The 22,594-nt window shown below is 36.8% G+C and overlaps 1 pseudogene; it reads left to right on the forward strand.

Annotated features, from left to right (window-relative positions):
- The first annotated feature begins 6,255 nt into the window (after window positions 1-6,255).
- Window positions 6,256-7,387, forward strand: LOC100030386 (olfactory receptor 6T1-like; annotated as a pseudogene).
- The last annotated feature ends 15,207 nt before the right edge of the window (window positions 7,388-22,594 follow it).

Consider the following 22,594-nt stretch of genomic DNA (forward strand, 5'->3'; position numbering starts at 1 on the left):
CAGAAAAATATCATTCTATAAATCACTTGTGAATTGACCCATGTGTGCTGGGATCTTAAGCCTTTGTCTGCCTGCACACAATTTTTGCTTTTTGAAAAAATTTCCACCTTGTGCAGTTATTAAAATTATAGCATTGTCTTATGCTGTAAAAATATGCACAGAATTATCAAACAATTGCATAGAAGTTGTTTCCGCACTACTTCCCTTAGCTTCATAACTGAAAAGATCTTAATACTGTGAATAAAATCATTACTTTCATCTGCTAAATCTGCAAATCTTCACTGCAGAAATAAATCAAATTATGCCAGTAACCTTTGAATTTGCATTATTATCATAGGTCTCTTTTCAATATCGTGATCAGCTTCAATATCTGCAATTTGAATACATGATAGTAGTGCCTCTTTCAAATCCTTAATAAATCACTGTACTGAGTAACAGATTCCTTGATAACTTTAATAATTAACCACTGGTAAACAGATTAAATCCTTCTAACCATGCTTTTACTCTGCTGAGCATGTGTCTTAGTTTTCCATAGTAAAAGCTATTCTAGTTATAAATCATTTGCTTTCTGGATACAGGTATGTTAATATGCCCAGTAAAAAGTTTCTGAACTGCATACAGGCTGTTTGAATAAGCTCTGCTCAAGATTCATCCTGTTGCTTTATGTCCTGCTTAGAAAAGTGTTAATAATTCCTCCATAGTTAAAATTAGAAAGCTTTAGAAATTCCTTTAAATCATATTCCAATTCATGCTTATTATATCTTAGTATTAAATTTCTTCTTCTAGCCAATTACAGCCTTAGTGATAAAACTTGCAACCTCAGTTGCTCTGATGCTATCTTCCACGTGGCTCAAGCCACGTGGCCGGTAGAGAAAAAATCTCAAGCTGCTTCGGATCTAAGCCCAAACCTTAAAAGTTTTCTGTGTGCACTTTAACTACCTTGAGATATATACCAAAATTTCTCTACAGATAAAACATTTCTAGTCCTGATATTCTGTGGCATATAACAAAAGTCCGAGAAAGATTTTTTAATTCTCCCTTTTTTAACTTCCTTTATCAAAAAATATAAGCAGACATTCCTTTATAATGTTGCCTACCCAACCTAAATTAAAATTCAAATTCCCAAATCTTACTTTACTGTATTTGCAATCGCCCAGGTAAAGCCTGCCTTTACCTGGCTGGACCTCAAACAAAAGAGTTCCTAGGAGCTTTTTCAAATGCTAAATGAGTTCGGAGGCTTGCCTTTTAAAAAAAAATCTTCTGCCTTTGGTTACAGAATGGCAATATCTTTTTACAACTTAGGCTGTTGTTGAACCTAATTCAGGATTATTACCTTGATTCCTTAATTGTGCTGAGACCTACGATTTTATTAGAAAAAAATTTTTTGTTTTTTATCCGTTTTTTCCAAGTAATTCTGATCTTTTAAATGCCCTGCTTTGAGTCTAAGCAAGCACTTCCTGATAAGCCTTTCAAATGCATCTGAGTCTGACCTCTCCTGAAAAGGCACAGGGAGTTTCTTGTAAAGATTAGCTTGCAGAACCTTTGAAATAAGAAGTGCTTAAGAAAGAACTCCTTAGCATTCTGCAGCAGTTTCTGCCTTGCGTCTTCGCTAGCCTTTCCCGCTTTTGCTAAACTGACTGTTTTGCCTATAAATAGCAGGTAAATTTGACTTTGCTTTCCGGATGAAATTTTAACTCCTGCTTTTTCTTTTCCCAGTTGCTTCTTTTGAAATTCACTAGGCTCTAGCAACTGTTTGTTTCAGAGTGAGATTTTTCGAGTTCTCAATCGCCCCTAGTGAGGGTTTCCCTGGGTCAAATTTTCTTTTTCCTTCCCCTCCCCCTCAGACCGCTCCTCAGGTGTTTCTTAACCTCCAGAGATCCAGGTCCGAGAGAGGAGGCCTCCGACTAGCAGACCCAGGTGGGGGAGGGAAACTGCACTTCGTATATATAAGGGGACTGTTATTCCGTTGCCATCAAAACACACATACATTCAACCATTCACACAATGGGGTTTGAGAGGGGGATATGAATGGGACGACCTACCCTTCCTCAAGATCTGTATTCGATCTCTACCCGTTACTATAGTCTCGATTTCCTCAGGATCCTGTTCGATCCCTACCCGTTACTGTAATCTCGATTTCGGCGCCGAATTTTTCCTCAGTCGTCCGGTGGTCGCTCGGGCCCCACGTTGGAGCGCCAGATGCTAGGGACCAGCCCCTTACGACCCCTGAGAGGGGAGGGGGAGAGAGAGAAGGAAAGGGGAAGCGACAAAGAAGGTACCGACAGCTCTCACATGGTATGCAAAGAGGAGTCGTTTATTGAGGAGAAAGATTAAAGATGTAGCTTGGCCAGAGGCCAAGCTCCTGCAAGGACAGCCATCGCCTAGCCTGAAAGAGGAGAGAGGGGGAGAGAGAGCGAGGCGGAGCTTGATGGGCCATAAATACCATTTGCTACGTAGTACATAGGGATGACCCTCATTGGTCAATGACAAGGCATAGGTGTGGTTTCTCTTGACCAGGGGAGAACAAAGAAACTTGTTTTCCCGCCTAACCTGGGAGAAGCTGGGGTCAAGGGTCAGGGGCCTTCCCAGCCATGAGCACTACTGAGCATGCCCAAGACTGACTGTTCCCCTTGCCCCTGGGCTGCTACACTTCCCCGTGTCTGTACTGTCATCTCTAATTGCCTAATAGGGATTGCCCAAGGTCAATGGGAGTGAATGACAGAATTGGAATTGGAACCCAGGTCTCCAATTCTTACTACAAGGCTCTCTCCATTATGCCAGGTCCATTGCATCAAAAGAGAACCACTGCTATTATGCTAATATAATGCTAATAGCAATAATAGCTAACATTTATGAGAATCTTGTTATAATCCAACATTTATGTGGCTAGCATTTGTATAGTGCTAGGCACTGTACTAAGCACTTTATAAATTTAATTTTCTCAATATAGGTGCTATTATTATCCCCACTTTATAATGGAAGAAAGTGGGTCAGACAAAATTAAGTGACTTGCCCAGGATCACACATTTAGTCAATGTTTGAGACTAGAGTTAAAATCTTCTTGACTTCAGATCAAGTGCTCTGTCCACTGTACCACCTAGCTAAATGACATGGGGTTTTTCTCACAATGGACCTGACCATTAGGAATTACAAATATTATTATCCCTATTTTAGACATGTGAAAATTGAAGATCAAAGAGGTTTGATAATTTGTTTGTATTCACAAAGCTAGTCAGTGCCAGAGCCAAGACTCAAACCTAGGTTGTTTTTTTTTTCAATTCAACCAAATATTTAATAAAAGTCTCCCAAGTGCAGGTTACTGAGCTAGGTTGAGAATCTCTTGTGTAGGGAAAAGAACACTGAAATTTATCACTGGATCTGAGTTTGAATCCCAGTTCTGATGCCTGTATGATTTTGAACAAGTCACTTAATGCCTCTAAGCTGGGTTTCACTTTCTTAATATGCAGAATGAAAATGTTGAACCAGATGGTCAACATTGAGGTGCCTTCCATCTCTAAACTTATCAATTCTTTTCCTATTTTTAAATGCATTTATTTATTTGCTTTTCATATTAAAATCCCCAGGAATCTCCCCTCCCCTCCTCCCTACCCACACTTGAAAAGTCATCATTTAAGAAAAAGACATACATACATATAAAACTTTAATTGCTTCTTTCTCTGGGGGTAGACATAAACAAATTTTTGTTCAAGCAATATTTCTGTTGCTGTACACAATGTTCTCTTGGTTCTGTTCATTTTCCTCTTCATAATTTCATGTAAATCATTCCATTTCCCCAAAAAATTAACCTGCTCTTCATTTCTTACAACTCATCAACATTACACCACAATCATATGCCACAACTTGTTTAGTCATTCATTGCCAGTTATTGCACATCCCCTCAGTTTCTAGTTCTTTGGCATCACAAAGATTGCTGCTAAAAATAAAATTTTAGAGCATCTAGGTTCTTTTCCTTTTTCCACGATAACCTTAGAAACAAAGCTAATAGTGGTATTTCTCTGTCAAAGGGTATGCATAGTATTATAATATGGGAAGCATAATTCCATATTGCTCTCCAAAGTGATTGAGTCAGTTCACAATTTTTCTAGGGAACTGAAGGTATGGGAATAAAGTCACAAACACATAGATCCTAATAAAGGCTAAGAATCTCTGCATTTTATTCACTTAGTATTTTTAATAGACATGTGATTTGACCATATCAGGATTTTAGGAATATGTATTGGATAATATTGTAGAAGAAATAATGGAGAGGAGATACTGGAAATAAAGAAAGCAATTAATAAACAATTTCAATAGTCTAGCCATAGGTGATGAGGACCTGAACAAGGGAGACACTATGTTAATAGAGGGAAAGAGATGAATGATTCAGATGTTGTAGAAGTGGAAGCAACAAGACTTAACAAGGTATTAAATATGGAAGTGAAGAGATATAAAAGAATAAAATATAAGAATAATTTTATGGGCCTGGATGAATGAAAGGGTGGTGGTGCTCACAACATAAAGGGGGAGATTTGGTAGTTGAGATGAGTTTGAGGGGAAATGATGAGTTATGTTTGAAAATATTATAGTTGCTGGACTATTGAAATTATTTAATTGGTTTCCTTACTTCCAGTATCTCCTCTCCATTATTTGTTCTATAATATTATCGGATACATATTCTTAAAATGCCTATGAGACATTCATATTGCCTAATCAGTAAATGGTAAGTAATATGAGAGGTAGGGATAGAACAGATTTTGAAATCATTTGCAAAGAGAAAATATTTAAATCCTTAGAAACTGAAGAGAGCACCAAATGAGAGTGTAATGAAAGAATAAGACACAGGATAAAGTCATAGGGGATGCCCATAACTAATGGATGGGCCATGAATGATGATGCAGCAAAAATAATGAGTGACAAGATAGGTAGGAAGAGAATCAAGTGAAAGCAGTGTCATAAAAGTCAAAGGAAGAAAGAGTATCCAGAGGAAGGCATGGTCAACACAAATAGCTGCAGAAAGGTGAAGAAGGCTAATTGAGGAAAGATAATTGGATTTAGCAACTAAGATATCATTGAGAATCTCATTTTCCATGGAACGTTGAAGTCAGAAGTCAAATTATATCTATTGTTAAATAAATGTGAAGTAAAAAATGGAGGCAAATGAGAACAGACTTTTCTGAGATTTTGACTATGAAAGGGGAAAAAAAGATAAAGGCTAGTTTTCTTAAAAGAATGTCACAGTCAAGTGAAGGATGTTTAAGAATGGACATTATTGCTATTTTTTGTTGTTAACAATATAACAATTATTGCTAATTATTATTAATAATTATTATTTAATAGTGCCTACAACATGACAGTCACTGAACTAAGTACTTTAAAAATACAATCTTATTTAATCCTCACTATAATACTGGAAAGTTTGTATTATTATTTTCCCAATTTTATAGATAAGGAAACTGAGGCAAACAGAAATTAAATGATTCATTCAAGGTCATACAGCTATCATGTGTATGAGGCTAGATTTGAACTCAGGTCTTACTGATTCCAGGCTCAGCACTCAATCCACAGTGCAATCTAACTTTCTGCAATGAGTATGATACTATCCTATGACCCTGGATAAATAGAAAATGAAAGAAACTGATATCTAAGATTGTGTTCTTTCCACCATATAATATGAGACATTCAGTATTTTTATTGAAATTTATGGCTGGTGAATGCTCAAGAATTCAAATATGATAAAAAATATATATGCTCAACACTAAGCAGACAATTTAAAAAGTATTCATAAGAATTAGATATAGAAGAAAATTTAACAATTATCTAATCCAGCCTCATCCTTCTACAAATAAGGACACTGAGGTCAAAGGAAAAGTGACTTGTTCAAGGTCACACTACTAGTGAGTAACAGACAGGAGGAAAAATGGACAACCAAAGAATTAGAAAATGTTCAAACTTTACTGTTGAAAATACTAGAACTGTGTAAAAATTTTGACTCTCAAATTAAAGACTCAATAGAAGTATTAAAAGATAAATGGGAAAGAAAAATCATAAGGAATTCAATAAGGTTAAATAAACTATTTACATTGTACAATAGAAAAAGAAAAATTTCCCCAAAAGTTTCTTGCAAAAGCACTAGGTTAGAAGTGTCATAAGTCAAAGATTTATTTTGTTAGCTTGTCAATGCAATGGATCGGATAAACATCTGTCACCAAAAGTTAATTCATCACCCATGTTCTCCTCTACTGCAGATAAGTAGTGATGAGGCCAGAGAACTGGACCCAGGTAACAGAATTAGTGTTTCTGGGTTTTCCGAAGAACTGGGCCTTACAGCTCATTCTGTTCCTGGGGCTTCTGGTGACATATGTGGTGACTGTCATGGGAAACTTGCTCATCATCGTGCTCAGTTGGTCTGACCGCCGCCTGCACACTCAAATATATTTCTTCTTGAGAAATCTATCCCTGTTGGAGCTCTGTTGGGTATCCGTTGTGGTCCCCAAAATGCTGGTCAGCCTCCTCACCAGAGACTATACTATCTCTTTTGCTGGCTATATCATACAATCCTTCCTCTATTTTTTCTTGGGTACCACTGATTTCTCTCTCTTGTCTATCATGTCCCTAGACCACTATCTGGCCATCTGTCACACTATGAAACACTGATGAATGATCCTATCTGTACCTGGCTAGTGCTGGCATCCTGGCTTGCTGGATTTCTCTGGATCCTTTGGCCCACTATCCTCATGGCTAGTCTGCCTTTCTGTGGCCCAAATGGCATAGATCATTTCTTCTGTGATAGTTAGTGGCCAGCTATTGGTGGCTTTTCTTCTTTCTGCAGCTTTGCTCCTGGGCTCACTGACTTTGACCTCCAGTTCCTATGCCTTTATTCTTGCCACTGTCTTTCGTGCCCCAACAGCCACTGAGCGGAAAAAAGCCTTTTCTACCTGTGCATCACACCTCACGGTTGTGGTCATATTCTATGGCAGCTCCATCTTCCTGTATATCCGTACATCAGAGGCCCAGTCCATTCTCCTTAATAAGGTAGTCTCTGCCCTGAACTGCATCATCTCTCCACTCCTAAATCCATTCATCTTCAGCCTCCGTAATGACAACTTGAAGCAGGCCTTACATGATGCCATGAGGTGGCACAGAACCATGGGCACAAGATCATGAAGACCTGAGTAAAGAAAGGGTAGGAAGCGCACATCCTAATCAGACAGACTCCTGTATCTCTAAAATTCAAACAAGTACCTATATGCATACAATGATAAAGGCCCTTGATGAAAAAGAAGTGTTCTCATCCACCCCAATCCACAGAGATAGCAAACACCATCAGCAGAATCATCTTTAAGCTGTGATAATTGTAGTATAGTATAATGGGAAGAGCACTGACCTCAAATTCAGAAGACTTCGATTTGAATCTCAGTTCTTCCCCTTAGTTGTTTTATGACCTAAGAAAAGTCCTTTCTCTTCGCTGGTCATGAGTTTTCTCATTTATAAATGTGGTAATAAGTCCTACTGGATAAAAGATTCTGTTATTCTGTGACAGATCTGGAAGAGAACAGGCAATTTCAAAAGTATGCTATCAGAGAACCCTGACAATCTTTCTGGGCTTCAGTTGTGACAATTCTAATATGAGAAGAATACCTTATTGGAGGGAAATGTTTCAATATGTTCCTGGGATTGTCAGTGAAGGGTAATAAAAAAAATAAAAAATAATAAAAAAAACAGATATTGATTCAGGAGAACCTGAATTCCAATGGCAACTCTGACTGTGGGCAATGACTTCTCAGACCCTCTGCTTCCTCATCTATAAAATAAGGATGATAAGACCTGTAATGCCAGATAGAGTTGTTGTGAGCCTTAAATAAGAAAATGTGCCACAAAGCTTATAATTTTTTTAATTTTATTTAATTGATTAATTTAGAGCATTTTCCCAGGATTACAAAAATCAAGTTCTTTCCCTCCCCTCCCTGCAACCCCCTCCCATATCCGATGCACAATTTCACTGGGTTTTACATGTGTCTTTGGCCAAGACCTATTTCCATATTATTGATATTTGCACTAGGGTGATCATTTAGGGTTTATAACCCCAATCATATACCCTTGACACATGTGATCAAAAGTTCATAAACTCTTAAGGACAAAGAAGGATTTGTTTTCTTTTTATTCCCCAATTTGCAATCCAGTGCCTTTCACAAAGTAGGTACTTAAATGTTTCTTGAATTTAATTAAATAGGAATCATGATGAATATTGAAGTTCATTAATGAAAGGAAGACAGAGAGAATTAATTGAAAATTGGAAGATATAATATATATTTTGCCAGATAATGGTGTGTGGAGGAAAGAAAGAAAGAAAGAAAGAAAGAAAGAAAGAAAGAAAGAAAGAAAGAAAGAAAGAAAGAAAGAAAGAAAGAAAGAAAGAAAAGAAAGAAAGAAAGAAAGAAAAGAAGAGAAAGAAAGAAAGAAAGAAAGAAAGAAAGAAAGAAAGAAAGAAAGAAAGAAAGAAGAAAGAAAGAAAGAAAGAAAGAAAGAAAGAAAGAAAGAAAGAAAGAAAGAAAGAAAGAAAAGAAAGAAAGAAAGAAAGAAAAGAAAGAAAGAAAAGAAAGAAAGAAAGAAAGAAAGAAAGAAAGAAAGAAAGAAAGAAAGAAAGAAAGAAAGAAAAGAAAAGAAAGAAAAGAAAGAAAGAAAGAAAGAAAAGAAAGAAAGAAAGAAAGAAAGAAAGAAAGAAAGAAAGAAAGAAAGAAAGAAAGAAAGAAAGAAAGAAAGAAAGAAAGAAAGAAAGAAAGAAAGAAAGAAAGAAAGAAAGAAAGAAAGAAAGAAGAAAGAAAGAGAGGGAGGAAGGAAGGAAGGAAGGGAGGGGAGGGAGGGAGGGAGGGAGGAAGGAAGGAGGGAGAGAGAGAGAGAGAAAAGAGAGAGAGAGGAAAGAAAGAAAGAAAGAAAGAAAGAGAAGAGGGAGAGAAGGAAGGAAGGAAGGAAGGAACAAACAAACGAACGAAGGAACGAAGGAAGGAGGGAGGGAGGGGAGGGAGGGAGGGAGAGGAGGGAAAGTGGGAAGGAAGGAAGGAAGGAAGGAGGGAAGGAACAGAGGAAGTTAGAGTTTGAGTGAGGAAGTATATTAAGCACTTAAACTGTATATCAAGCATTATGCTAAACATTGTAAATAAATGTGTATTAAGTGAGACAGTTTCTGCCTTAAAGAACTTACATTTTAGTGAAAGAGAAAACACATAAAGGCATACTAGCCAGAGGTTGATTGGGTTAATTTTCTGAGCTTGTCTAACCTTGCTCCAGCATGCCCTTGTTATAAACTATAAAATAAGGTGATCCCAGACAAGGGAAGTCACTGTATTTTACCTTCTTGACAAGAGCAATGTAAATCCAAAGACAAAAAAGTAGCCCTATCTCAGACACCCAGACCAACCACATACTAGCAGATTAACAAGTCTGTCTCTCTTCCCCTGAAATATAATAAACTTCTCAGAGACTGTAATAGTGGGAGAGACAGAGGAGGCTTTAAAATGCTAGGACCAGGAAACCAGGTTGCTGGAGGGGACTAAATTTTAGGTAGTACCTTCCTCCTTCATCCACTAAAGCTAGACAACCTTAATGGAGTCTGGACCTGACCAGACAAGGTGAGTCCAACCCCTCTCAAATTTTCTTCTTTGAATTTCTTCTTTTCTTCTTTGAATTTGAAATCCTCCCTCCTATTACAAAACTTAGAGAACAGTCTTTGTAAACTAAATGGTTAATTTATTTCTTGAAAAGAAAAATAGAGAAAGAAAGGTGTAGAGGGAAAAGATGGGGAAGTCCCTAATGTCCTTTTCCCTATCAACTGTTGAAGGCTTTTATCACAAAGTCTCTTGAGAGAAATGGTTTGACTTTCCCCTAAGGGAAAATGAGGTTAGATCAGCAGAGGTCTTCAGTAGGCAAGAACTTCTTCTGTTCAAACCACATAGAAAGAGTATTGGAAAATCAGCTCTCCCTCCTTGGCTCTTGTCAGTCTCTGGTGAGAGAGTGAGTGAGCAGAAGCAGCTCTGGTCAACAGTTCAGCTTTTGAATCTTCCATAGAATTCTCAATTCTTCCTTCCCCCACTGGTTGAATGTTCCATTTGCCTCTCCTGGATCTATCTTCCTTAAATTTCAGGTTTTACTCTGCTTTTGGCCATTCCTCCTTGATTACAAGACCAATAACTGACCCATTGTGAGTATAAGTGACTACACTTTCCTTGAAAGCAATTTTTAATAGTTTATACTGGTTCACTTTACAAGTAATTTATGCTATATATATATATATATATATATATATATATATATAGCATCAAGTGAAAAAGAGAAAAAACAAGGACATTTGTGCTAGTTCACAAATTGATAGTGCAAATAAGCAATGTTTAATTTAAAGATAAGAATAAAGCAGGAGTATTAGATATTGATTTATAACATCTTACAATCTTATTGGTCATTGTGATGAAGGACACTGTCAATAATATTAAATTATGAAAATCTTAATTCAGTGGTTTGGATTTACAAGGGCTTCAAAATATACTTTGTTCAAATTATTCCTACAGTGGCAACCTTTAATCCCAAATATTTAAATAAAAAGTATGCTGGGCCTCTTGGTTTACATAGTTTCCATCTCTTGTAGTTTTAAGCACAGTAATATGTTGTTCTGTATTGTTCTGGTTCAGATTCCAAGGAGGAGATACACATGGTAATGCAATACACAAGAGGTACTTTATTCAAGCTATAGCTTGGGCCTCCACAAGAAATGGAAGACCCCAAGCATTGCAGAGGTCTGGTTTATATAGAGGGCTGGGGGGGGGGGGGGGTCATCTTGAGAATCAGGCACCAGAAGTGAAAACACATCAGTCTTAGTCCCAGATGCTTCCTTTTAACATATGGTCTGGCCAGTGACCTAGGTCAGGTTAGGTCTTGAGATAACATATCCTTATGGCAGTACATAAATAAGGCTATGTCAGTTTTAGTTCTTGGGACAAGGGGCCCATTAGGGTATCATCTGGAGGGCAACTTCCCAAAATAATATTATGTTTCTTCAGTTTCCATCTCTTGTAATTTTAAGCACAGTAATATGCGAAGTGAAAGGACTAGAGAACTTGGCTGGCACGTTAAGAGTAAAGAGAAAATGAGTAAGAAACACAATGCTATATAAACTTACAGAATACTAAATAATTTATACTGCCATGCCATTGTTAGGAGGATGGTTTAAGACTGTCCTAGGAAATTTTATCCTGTGCAAGAAACCCTATATGCATATAAAAAACAATGGTGTTAAAGCTTGTTCATCACCTGATCTTTCAATTTTTGTCTTTAACCTGACTGAATCAGTCTCCAGACTATACTAGTAATAGAGAATAGTTTAATAACCACTCAATGACTTTTATTTAATATTTTTACACTGGGATGCTAATGTTGACTGGGAAAGACACAGAACTATTAGATAGTCAAAATCATTCTTTAATAAAGGGAAAGGGGTTCAATGTAATAGTAGGCTGCAACACAGAGCTGCACGCCACATGACTGCACAGAGTCTGAGGATTGAACTCTGCCCGCTCTGGACTCTGACACCTGGGAATGTCAAAATTGAGAGACTGACAGTTCCAAGGAACAAAAGAATTTGGGGAACCTATATAACATTTGGGGGAAATGCAGGGGCAGGGAAAGATAATTGGCATTGCTATAGCTACAAAGGAAATGGGAATGTTCAAACTAGACTGAAGATATAATCAAGTTTGGGGAAGGAATAATACCTAGAGGCTAGGGTGTAAGAGAAAAGGCTGCTTACAATGAATACTAAAAGATGGTTCCTGTCCAGGTGTGGATCTTCTTTAGAAAGGGTCTCTGATACAATAGGAGAGACTACCTAAAACAAAGAATGTCCCTAACATATGCTTAGTCCCACCCAACTAGGATTGTCATTCACCTGAGGATCCCCTACTCAGTCTGAAAATCCTAGCCTGGGATTCCCTGCAGGGTGGATCCCCAATGGAGCAGGGAACAAATACAAACTTTGGGGTCTCCAACCTACAAGCTAGTCCTGAAACCTGTTGTTCACCAGATCCCACTAGACCACAAGTTTGGGGTTTCTAGATTCCATGTTGACAATTCCATGTTGACACTAAGCATCCATGAAAGGATTCAATTCTCCTTCCCTTGGCTTTAAGGAGAAAATGGAACAAATGGGGTACTAAAATTAGTCCAGGACCTTGCTGTCCTCTGACCTAATCCATGGACTAAGATTCAACTGTTCCATTGCTTTTTTTAGACCTAATACCCTATATCAGTGATGGTGAACCTTTTAGAGATGGGGTGCTAGGTCCCACCACCCAGACTAAGTGCCATGACTGCTCCCCCCAGAGACCAAGTGCTATGCCCCCCCCCACTTTTCCACCTGGCACCTCCCTTACCTCAGATATGGGAGGGAACAAGTACTCCCTTTGGGCTGCTGAGCAGAGGAGTAGGTGCATGAAGAGGGGGAATGGAACAACTCCACCCTGAGTCCCTCTTGCTTTCTAGTAACAAACTGTGGCGGGGAATTGCAGGTGTGCCCACAGAGAGGGTGTGCCCTTTTTGGTACATGAATCATAGCTTTGCCATCATTGTCCTATATAAACATCCTTGAGCCTTTAGAAATTTTGGAACTATAAAATCACTAATTCTCATTCTTACAATAAATCTTTTCCAATCCTTGTTAATCCATCACCGTGGATTCAAACATACATAGTGTCATCAAAACTTGGAAATTCGGTGATTACAGGGATCTAAAAGGAAAAGAAGGAAATAGCTGTGATAGCACTCAGCTGCTCTTTTAGGTCAGTGACTGAACATAACAAACTTCTTATTTGTCTTTCATACAGAAGACCCAAAGACATCAGTTATGGGGTGTTCAGGAAGGATGAGCATCTCTGGTGTGAGGGTTTGCTGAATGTTATAGACTAACATGTGGAGATGCTAAACAAGAATCCCTGTAGGCAACTGCTGGTACTTCTCCTTGCATGGTGGATTGCTGATGTGAACATAAACTCTTTTAACCAACACCAGAGTAAGACAATCAACAACAAAATAGCCAATTCTTTGCCCACAAGAAATGCCATCTCATAAATTTCATTGTTTACAATTAAGGAAGAATACAATTACCTTTGAAGTGAATGTAAATACCAGCACTCACAATGATAATACATGGCAATCATTCAATTATCCATATTTTGTACCCATTAAATTCATACAACATCTTTCTAAAAGTTTCAGTCTAATTTTTGTCTCCTGAAGATTCCTATATCACCCTTTGTTCTTACTGTAACATTCCATCTCTCTTTCCTAATACATTTTAGAGCAAAGAGCAATATTAAAAATCAGTAAGAAAAATGGTATTAAGGGATTTTACCTAGAAAATTGTGGAGTCATTCAAGAACAGAAAGGTACTTCTTGAGATGAACAAAAGTGACATTTCATCACTGAAGTTGTAGGATCTATATTGTGCTACTGGGCAAGAGAGAAATTGTCAGCAAAATTGCTTTGTTCTTCAGTTATTGAAGCACAAAAATCTTAAAGTATGATCTGTAGATATAAGGTGGAAGGTCCTGATGTTTGTACATAGTGATGTCTTTTTCAGAAGGTTCACAGGAAGTTTTCTCTGCTTGATGATTCAGAAAGTGGAGATTCTTGGTCTGGAAATAGAAGCTATTCATATCCAACACCAATGTCTTCAAACAACTGAAAAATTTATCCCACACATAAGAGCAAAGGAAGTAGACTATTTCATTATTTTTACCAATTTCTGTAAACCTTAAAATTTCTTAGACTTATGAATGTTGGAAATTTCCCCATTCCTTTCTCAGATTTTATTTCTGGAATATGGGGCAGGTATGCCAACTGTAGCATTGTACAGACAGCTTATTGTTTAATTGCATTCTCAATATTTTTTGTTCTAAATGACTGGATTTTTTCAGGCACTTTCTTCATATTATCAGGATATCAATGTCTACTTATTGATACAGAAGTAAAACTGTTATAGGATAGCCAGTACATAGTTTGAAGAATATGGGTGATGATACTATGGAGGTATATATATTTTAGGAGAAGGGAGAGATGATTTATATAGTACTATTTTCCCCAGGGTTCACTCTCCTAAGCATAGATCTATTGAGAAAGGCATGAGTTCTGGGGAAGTCAAATAGGTAAAAGAAAAGTCAGGAAAGATACTTGTAAGTGATTTGCCTTTGGTTGCCTCCTATCACCCTTTACATGTTCCCTAAGGGGTTGTGGCACTGGAACAATTCCATTTGGTGTGACCAAGCTGGAAATACTTGTTTTGAAAACAGTATAAAGGAACAATAGCAAATTATGGTCCTAATAATATATGTTCACTGAGAACCAGATGGGACAAATTAATTAAATTAAAAGTAGAAACAAGTCTAATATTACATTGCTAGAGCAGCTATGAATTTTGTTTTTAGAAAACAAGATGGAGATATACAATAAAGGCTGTAAAGCTGTTCCTGCTTACTGACCTAGTCCATTGCTAAAGTTATGCCCTAAGAGCATTACAGAGAGGGCAAAAAGCTGTGCAAGTATGAAAGTATTCATAGAAGCTTTGTCATGACAAAATAACTGGAAGTAAAACAAATGTAATGACAAGAAGAAAAGGCTGAATAGATTGTTAAATGTCAATGTAATGGATTGTATAATGTTATTAGAAATGAAAAATATTGAAAATATAAAGAAAATAAGGGAACTAGATGAAGAGATGAAAAGAGAATGAGACTAATACATATCATGATTTCATTTTAAAAATAACCACCACGTGATCAAGAGAAAAAAGTATCCAAGTAAAATAAGGGGAACTCAAAAGCAAAGGGTGTTCATATTAGCATACATATGTAATTTTCTTATTTTTAAACAAATTGTAAATGACATGGAGTTTGTGGTCTTGTGCAAAATTTTTTGTGTATTTGATTAAATGTTTTTGGTGGTGGTTGTGGTTACTAAGTATATAATAAAATAATAATAATAAAAAGAAAATGGGAGAGCATGTAACGGGTGGTAGGAGGCAACCAAAGGCATATCACTTACAAGTATGTTTCCTGACCTTTCCTATTACCTATTTGACTTCCCCAGGACTCATGCCTTTCTCAATAGCGCTATACTTAGGAGAGTGAACCCTGGGGAAAATAGTACTACATAAATTACTTATCCCTTCTCCTAATATGCATACAAAGTATTAATTAGGTCTAGACACCAATACTTAACAAAATGTAAATGATATCTACAGTACTACCAGGGGCATGTTTTCTTATTTCAATGGCCACATCAACAATTCCCGACCACATATTCCCAGAAGTAGCCAATTCTTCAGCAGCATGAAAAACTTGAGGTGTCCTGAGTTATGCTTCTCCTCAAAAGCTGCACCAGAAGCAACCAGTCCACCATTCTCTAATTCATTCTTTCCTTTGCCTAAGGCATAAAAATTCCTAGTTATGACTTTGAATGTGTACCTAGGTGAATTTAGGTTTTAACATCAAACTAAGAAAGTGAATCATGTAACCTGAGAAATACGTGATGAAGTAGACTGAACCTAACTACATATATATATATATATATACATATATATATATACATGTATATATATATACACTAAATGAAGTATATATTGTATGTATATAAATGATATATAAATAAATATAAAAGGTATATAAAGGAGTTGAAATCTTTATGAATCCTAGGTCAACCAATTCTCTTCTCTCCCTACACCCCTATAGTCCCACTACTTCTGCTTTGTTTTGTCACTGCCAGTGAGAATTGATAGACCAAATCACAGAGGTCAATGTGCATGCACAGAACCATCAAAATAGCGTTGACTTTGGATCACAAAGGAAGCAGCTACAGCAATAATGAAGTCACAACCAATACTCACCCTCTGTCCTCAAGAGATTAATTACACTGTTCATGTTTAATGATTATGGGTCAAGGTACTTTATTCCAAGAAAACAACTCCAAGAAAGTTAAAGTACCTTTTAATTGATTTAACTGGGAATTACTTAATAGCCCAAAGTTGAGAGAACTTGGACTGTTGCCTTTTCAGATGTTGCTGCATTTGATAGTCTTTGAAAAGAGGATTCCTTTCTCAGATTGGAGCACTCAATGTAAAACAATGGACCTATATGCATTCTTTGAGGTTGAAACCTCTAAAATGACCTTGGAAAGAAACCAAGGTGAATGAGACATTGGGCTGGGTAAGTGAATCATCTCATCTCGATGGCCTATCTGATTTTTCAGATTTAATATCTCTCCTCAGTCCTGGTGTAGACTTTGGTCAAAGTTTAAAAGAGTCTTTTCTGAGTCAAAACACCATGGAGGCATGATATTTTTCTTTGCAGAGTGCCAAATCAGCAAAAATGGGACACAGTGGGGGGAAAAAATTAATTGGGAGTCAAGAAGACCTGACTTCTTTTCTAGATTTTACCACTAACATCCTGTGTTACCTCCAATAAGTAATGTTCCCTCTATTGTCCTCAATTTTTTCATCTACAAAATATAGGTTTTCATAATATGACCTTTAATGACTTTCCTAGCTCTAGAATTTCAGTCTCTGATGAGTAATGATTCTTCATTCATATTAATGGAGCTAACCACACTGAGAGGACCAAATTTTTAGACAGTACAACATGAAGGGCATGAAGACTTTGCCTGAGGATAGTAGTAGTGGGTAGTGAAAGACTTCTGAAATTCTATAATCCAAGATTGGATCAAGTTTCTCGTATTTCTCCTTCTAGATTAGAAGTAGTTATTATCATTTCTGAGTGGAAATGATTCATGTGTTGTATGTATAAGGCTGTATGTATTTACATAAGGCATAATGAAGCACATGGATAATGGATCAATCATCTTCCTGTTTTAGATGAGACAATGGGTTGTTAGCAGCAGTGTGCTACCAACCAGCTCTTTGCAGGGAAAAATGTATGTTTTTAATTTTATCTTCATTTTTATCATATTATCCATTTTCTTAAATCTAGACAATCAGCAAAACAATAAATTAAATACTAATTTATAACATTTCTAAGGAAAAAATACTGAAAATTTCACAATTGATTCTGACAAGCTAGTTTGAGGCCTTGGGTATTAGTGGAGAAAGTGTTGGAATAGGAGTAAGAAAACCTAAATTCTGTACTCAAAGCTACCAACACCTAGCAATGTGAAGCCTTGGCTAAATTAGTTAATCTCTCTGAGTCTGTTTTCCTTTGTAAAATAGAGGATTTAGTCTCAATGATGTCCAAGATCCTATGTGCAGGGGAAAATATACTGCCTTTGGAGAGAGAGGACCTGAATTCAAATTCCACTTCTGATGTTTATAATTTGTGCCCTCAAGCAAGGTCTTTTAATTTTTCTAGGCTTCAGTTTCCTCATATGCAAAATGAAGAGGTGAGCTAGATGGTTTATTAGGTCTGTTCCACCTCCAGAAGTATACTGATTCCTTCCACACCTAATATTCTCTGATTCTGAAGTGTGCCAAGAACTCACTGTAGTGTCATAGTCCAAATGAGCTTTTCAGATAGGAATCATCTGATACGATTATTTAAGCACATATTGGGAAGTAGCCCAATAAAAATTTGATCAACCAGTAATTCAATGAGTTTTGTCTCTCATTTAGCTAAGACAATACTACAGACTAGTTCGACAAAAAGTGGAGGGACTAGAGGTCCATCTATCTGAGGAAAACAAGTAATTCTCCCACCATGATGTGAGACAGTACTTGCTTTGGAAGTGATGAAAGTCATGGTAAAATAAATGGTCCTCAAGGATTTGGAGAGGGAGGATTGCTAATCTGAACTTCTAGATGATACTTACTGAAACTGTGGAGAGGAGGAAAACACAGTTGGAAGTTCACCCTAAGTTATCCTTGGCTTTCTCATTCCTTATCTCCTACACAAGCTATTTAAGTCAGTTTCCTTGCTATGCTGTCTCATAGCTCTTGAAGCTTCCTTGGCGCCTTCAGCTTACTGGAAACTTCTAAAGGTTGCCAGATCATGCTCCTTTCCTAATTCTCAACTTCCCTCTTTCTCAAGTTATTTCTCTTTCTGGAGAAGCATTATCCATTATTAGGTAACAATTATAATCTCCTTTCCTGAATTGTAACATCATAGGAGTTCAAGGACAATGTAGCTAATGAATGTAGTTCAAGTGCTCAAGGACAATGGTAGCTAATGAACGAAATGGAATTAGAACCCAGGTCTCCTTATCCTTACTAAAAGACTATTTTCATTATGCCAAGTTCCATTATTCCAAACAAACACCAATGTTATTATGATACCTTCCAGAGCTAGGAAATAATAGCAATAATAACTAACATTTGTGAGAGCCTTTTATAAGCTATCATTTTGATAGCTAATATTTATATGGTACATACTATATGCTAGGCACTATGCTAAGCACTTTATAAAATTTATTTTTACAATAATTTTATGAAATAAGTGTTATTATGATTCCCATTTTATAGTTGAGGAAACTGAGGCAGACGGAAGTTAAGTGACTTGCCCAGGGTCACACAACTGTTAAGTGTTTGAGGCTGGATTTGAACTCCTCCTGACTTCTAGGCCCAATGACCTATCTACTCTACTACCTACTAAGTGAAAAAGGATTTTCCTCACAATGAGCCCAGGCATTAGGCAATGCAAATATTTCCCCTATTTTAGACATGTTGAAGTTCAAAGAATTTCAATAATTTGTTAACAATCATAAAGCTAGTAAGTATTAGAGCCAGGACTCAAATCTAGAGTTTTTCAATTCAACCAAACATTTAATGTCTCCCTTGCACAGGATACTGAGCTAGGATTGTGAATCTCTTGTATATTTGAAAGAACATTGGAATTTCTGTCATTGGACCTGGATTTGAATCTCAATTCTGACACTTGTGTGACTTTGAGCAAGTCATTTAATGTCTCTGAGCTGGGCTTCAATTTTTTAAGCTAAAAAATTGAACAAGATGATCTCTGAGGTGCCTAAACCTTAGTTCTGCTGGCGAATTGGGGAGATGGTCTCTCTATTTCTCTCTCTCTCTCTCTCTCTCTCTCTCTCTCTCTCTCTTTCTCTCTCTATCTCTATCTCTATCTCTCACACACACAAATAAAAGCTGAGAATTTCTACATTTAATATTTTTAAGAAGAGGTGCAACATGATAGTTTTGTAGAAGAAAAATTGGAGAGGGGAGATACTGGAAGTAGGAAAACCAATAAAGAAAAAATTGTAATAGTCCAGGCAAAGCTGATGAGGACCCAAGGAGAAGAATGGTCCAGGTATTGTGGAAGTGGAAATAAGATTTAACAAGTGTTAAATATTGGGGTGAGTTGATATAAAAGAATAAATAATAACCACAATTTTATGAACCTGGCTGTGAAAAGATGGTGGTAGTCACAACAAAAATAGAATTTTGTAGATGGGATAAATTTGAGGGTAAGTGATGAGTTGTGTTTGGAAAGTGTTATGGTTGAGATGCCTATGGGATATCCAGATTGCCTTGTCAGCAAGTGGTTAATAATATGGGAGGCCAATTAGGAATGGAAGAACAGATTTGGGAATTATCTACATAAAGATGTTTAAATCTTTGAAAAATTAAGAGATTACTGAAACAGAGTGTAATGAAAGAAGAGGATATAGGATGAAGTCATAGGGTATACCCACACCTAATAGGTGGGCCATGAATGATGATCCATCAAAGATAGGAGTAGTCAGAGAGGCAGGAAGAAAACTAGGAAAAAGCAATGTCATAAAAGCAAAGGGAAATAAGTCTGTCCTGGGGTGAGGAGTGGTCTACAGTGTCCATAGCTACAGAGAGGTCAAGAAGGCTAATTGAAAAAAGATTATTGGATTTATCAACCAGAAGACCACCTAAAACCTAATTTTCCATGGAATATAGGAGTCAGGAGCTAAATTTCATCACATTGTTAAGTAAATGTAAGGTAAAAGAATGGAGGAAGATGAGGATAGCCCTTTTGGAGAGTTTGGCAGTGAAAGAGGAAAAAGATAAAAGACAATTTTTAAAGGACTGCCATAGTAAAGTGAAGGATTTTTATGATGGAAAGATGTTGTTATTGTTATTAGTAATATAATAATTATCATTAATTATTAAGAACAATAACTAGTATTTAATAGGACCTATAATGTGAATATAAATAATTTTATAGTTATACATATATGTATATATAAACACTATAATATAAATAAGAACATATTATATATATATGGAGGGGGAGAGAGAGAGAGAGAGAGAGAGAGAGAGAGAGAGAGAGAGAGAGAGAGAGAGAGAGAGAGAAAGAGAGAGAGAGAGAGAAGGAAGATAAGATAATTTCTAAGGGGAAGATACTAAATACTGAAGGGAACAAGAAAGTCCTCCTGAAGAAAGGAGGATTTGAACTGAATCTTGAAACAAGTCAGGAAAATCAAAAGGCAGTAGTGAGGGCTCAGAGCATTCTAGTAATGCTGAAGAGAAAGTGCAAATATTCAGAAATAGGAATAGAATGTCATGTTAAAGAACTTACAAGTGGGCCAATGGTGCTAGATCAATATGTGGAGAACTATAAAATATAAGAAGACTGGAAAAATATGAAGGGATCAAGGTATTTTTTGAAGATCTTTAAATATCAAACAGATTTTATATTTGATCCCAAAGGCAAGTATCAATTAAATAACTAAATGATTTAAAGTTTAGTTATCTAGATCACATCATCTTCAAAAACAGACTTGATCCATATGTGTGGCATATTCTCCACTATTGAGATCATTAAGTAATCTTGAAGAAATAGGGCTGAAGCTTTAGACTTTGTGCAACATTCTATAGTCATCAAGAAGAGACTCTGATCAAGAAAAATTATGTGTGAAGTTTTAGGAAAAAATTGTAATGTGGATGAAGATTTTCTTTGAGGCCCCTAACTTTCACTTGAAGACTTCATGAACTGAAGTCAAATCTCCCTGAAGTCCTACACTGAGTCCATTGTGTGGGGTTTGTCTCATTCTTGTCCTCTTCTTCATTGACATACATTTACAAATTTGCAGAATTCTAGAAATGGAAGAAACCTTGGAAACTTTTTGCCTGTCTGTATCAGTTAACAAATGAATAATCAGACCCATAAAGGAATAATCAATATCAGTCAGCAAATTAGTGTGAGAACCAACTGACTCTGAAACCCAAATGTCTTTTTTAAAAAACCTTACATTTTTCTTAGAATCAATACTGTATGTTGATTCCAAGACAGAAGAATGGGAAGGACTAGATGATGAGGGTTAAGTGACCTCCTAAGAATCACACAGCTTGATGTCTTGATTCCTAGTACAGTTACAATATCTCAAGTATCTCAAGCCTGGAAGGAGAGTTTTAAGAGGTGTCTTAGTTCTTCCTGTACCTGAACAATGACATCAACAACATCCTCAAGTGGTCATAATTTTCTACTTGAACACCTGTAATGAAAGAAAATCACTACTTCTACATTTGACCACATCTCTTTTAGGAGATTTGGGAGCGAAGTGCCATTGCTTTGTTTTTCTCTATATCATTTCTTAATATAACTCTCTTCTGAAACATTATCCCTAGTTCTGATCTTTAGGGTCAAGCAGAACCAGTCTATTCCCTCTACTATGTGATAGCCATTCAAATATTTGAAAACAACTAGCATTTCCCTTTCACACATCAATTTGAAGACACACAGATAGGACATGAAATATAATATATGGGGAAAACCAATTAGAACAGTTTAGCTAGGACCTAGAGGTGGGGGTCTGGGGAGGAAAGTAGAGGAATATGTAATCTGCCTGAAAATATAGACAACAATTAGCTTTAGGAGGGCTTTAAATGTCAAACAGCATTTGTATTGTATTCCAGAGTTAATAGAGGGCCCTAAAAACTTTTTGAGCAAGTGAATGATGTGATCAGATGTGTGCTTTAGTAACATCAGATTCACATCTGCATGGAATATGAATTGGAGAAGACAGAGATAGGATGAAAGGAGACCATTTGTTGTGATTCATCCCTCTTTTTTGAAGACAACCAACAAAATCATGGAGTGAGGCAGAATAGAACAAAGTAGTCAGCCTCATTCTTTCTTCAAAGTCCAGTAGCAAGACAAAAGTCTGGATGACTGGTGATGACTCAGAATGCAGTGGGTGACCAATGGCAACTTAGATCTCTAACCAAGTTCAAAGTGCTCCACAGCTCCTCAGTGCCTAATTCAGCCACTTTTACAACCATTGAAATGAATTATTATCACCCATCTATTCAACTGGAAGAATTTTCAAATACTTCAGAACAGATATACCTTTAACTCACCAATGAGTTTGAAGTCTATCAGTTACTCTTAAACTGGTTTAGCCCATTTGCCAAGACAGTTTTGCCAGGGTGTGGTCACTACACATACTATAGCTTCTTGGAGCCCCACATGAGAGTTTGATGACTAATGGAAATGAAAAGTGGATGAGCAATTCTGAAAAGGATTTGGCAAGCCCCCCCACCAGTAGTGCTAGTCCTCCATAAACATTCCATATGCCCCCAAGGGCAAAATACTTACAAGCAAAGCCTCAAAAAAAGTGAATTGGACACAAA

The sequence above is a fragment of the Monodelphis domestica genome, chromosome 4 (genome assembly GCF_027887165.1).
Source record: "Monodelphis domestica isolate mMonDom1 chromosome 4, mMonDom1.pri, whole genome shotgun sequence".
In the NCBI taxonomy this organism is placed as follows: Eukaryota; Metazoa; Chordata; class Mammalia; order Didelphimorphia; family Didelphidae; genus Monodelphis; species Monodelphis domestica.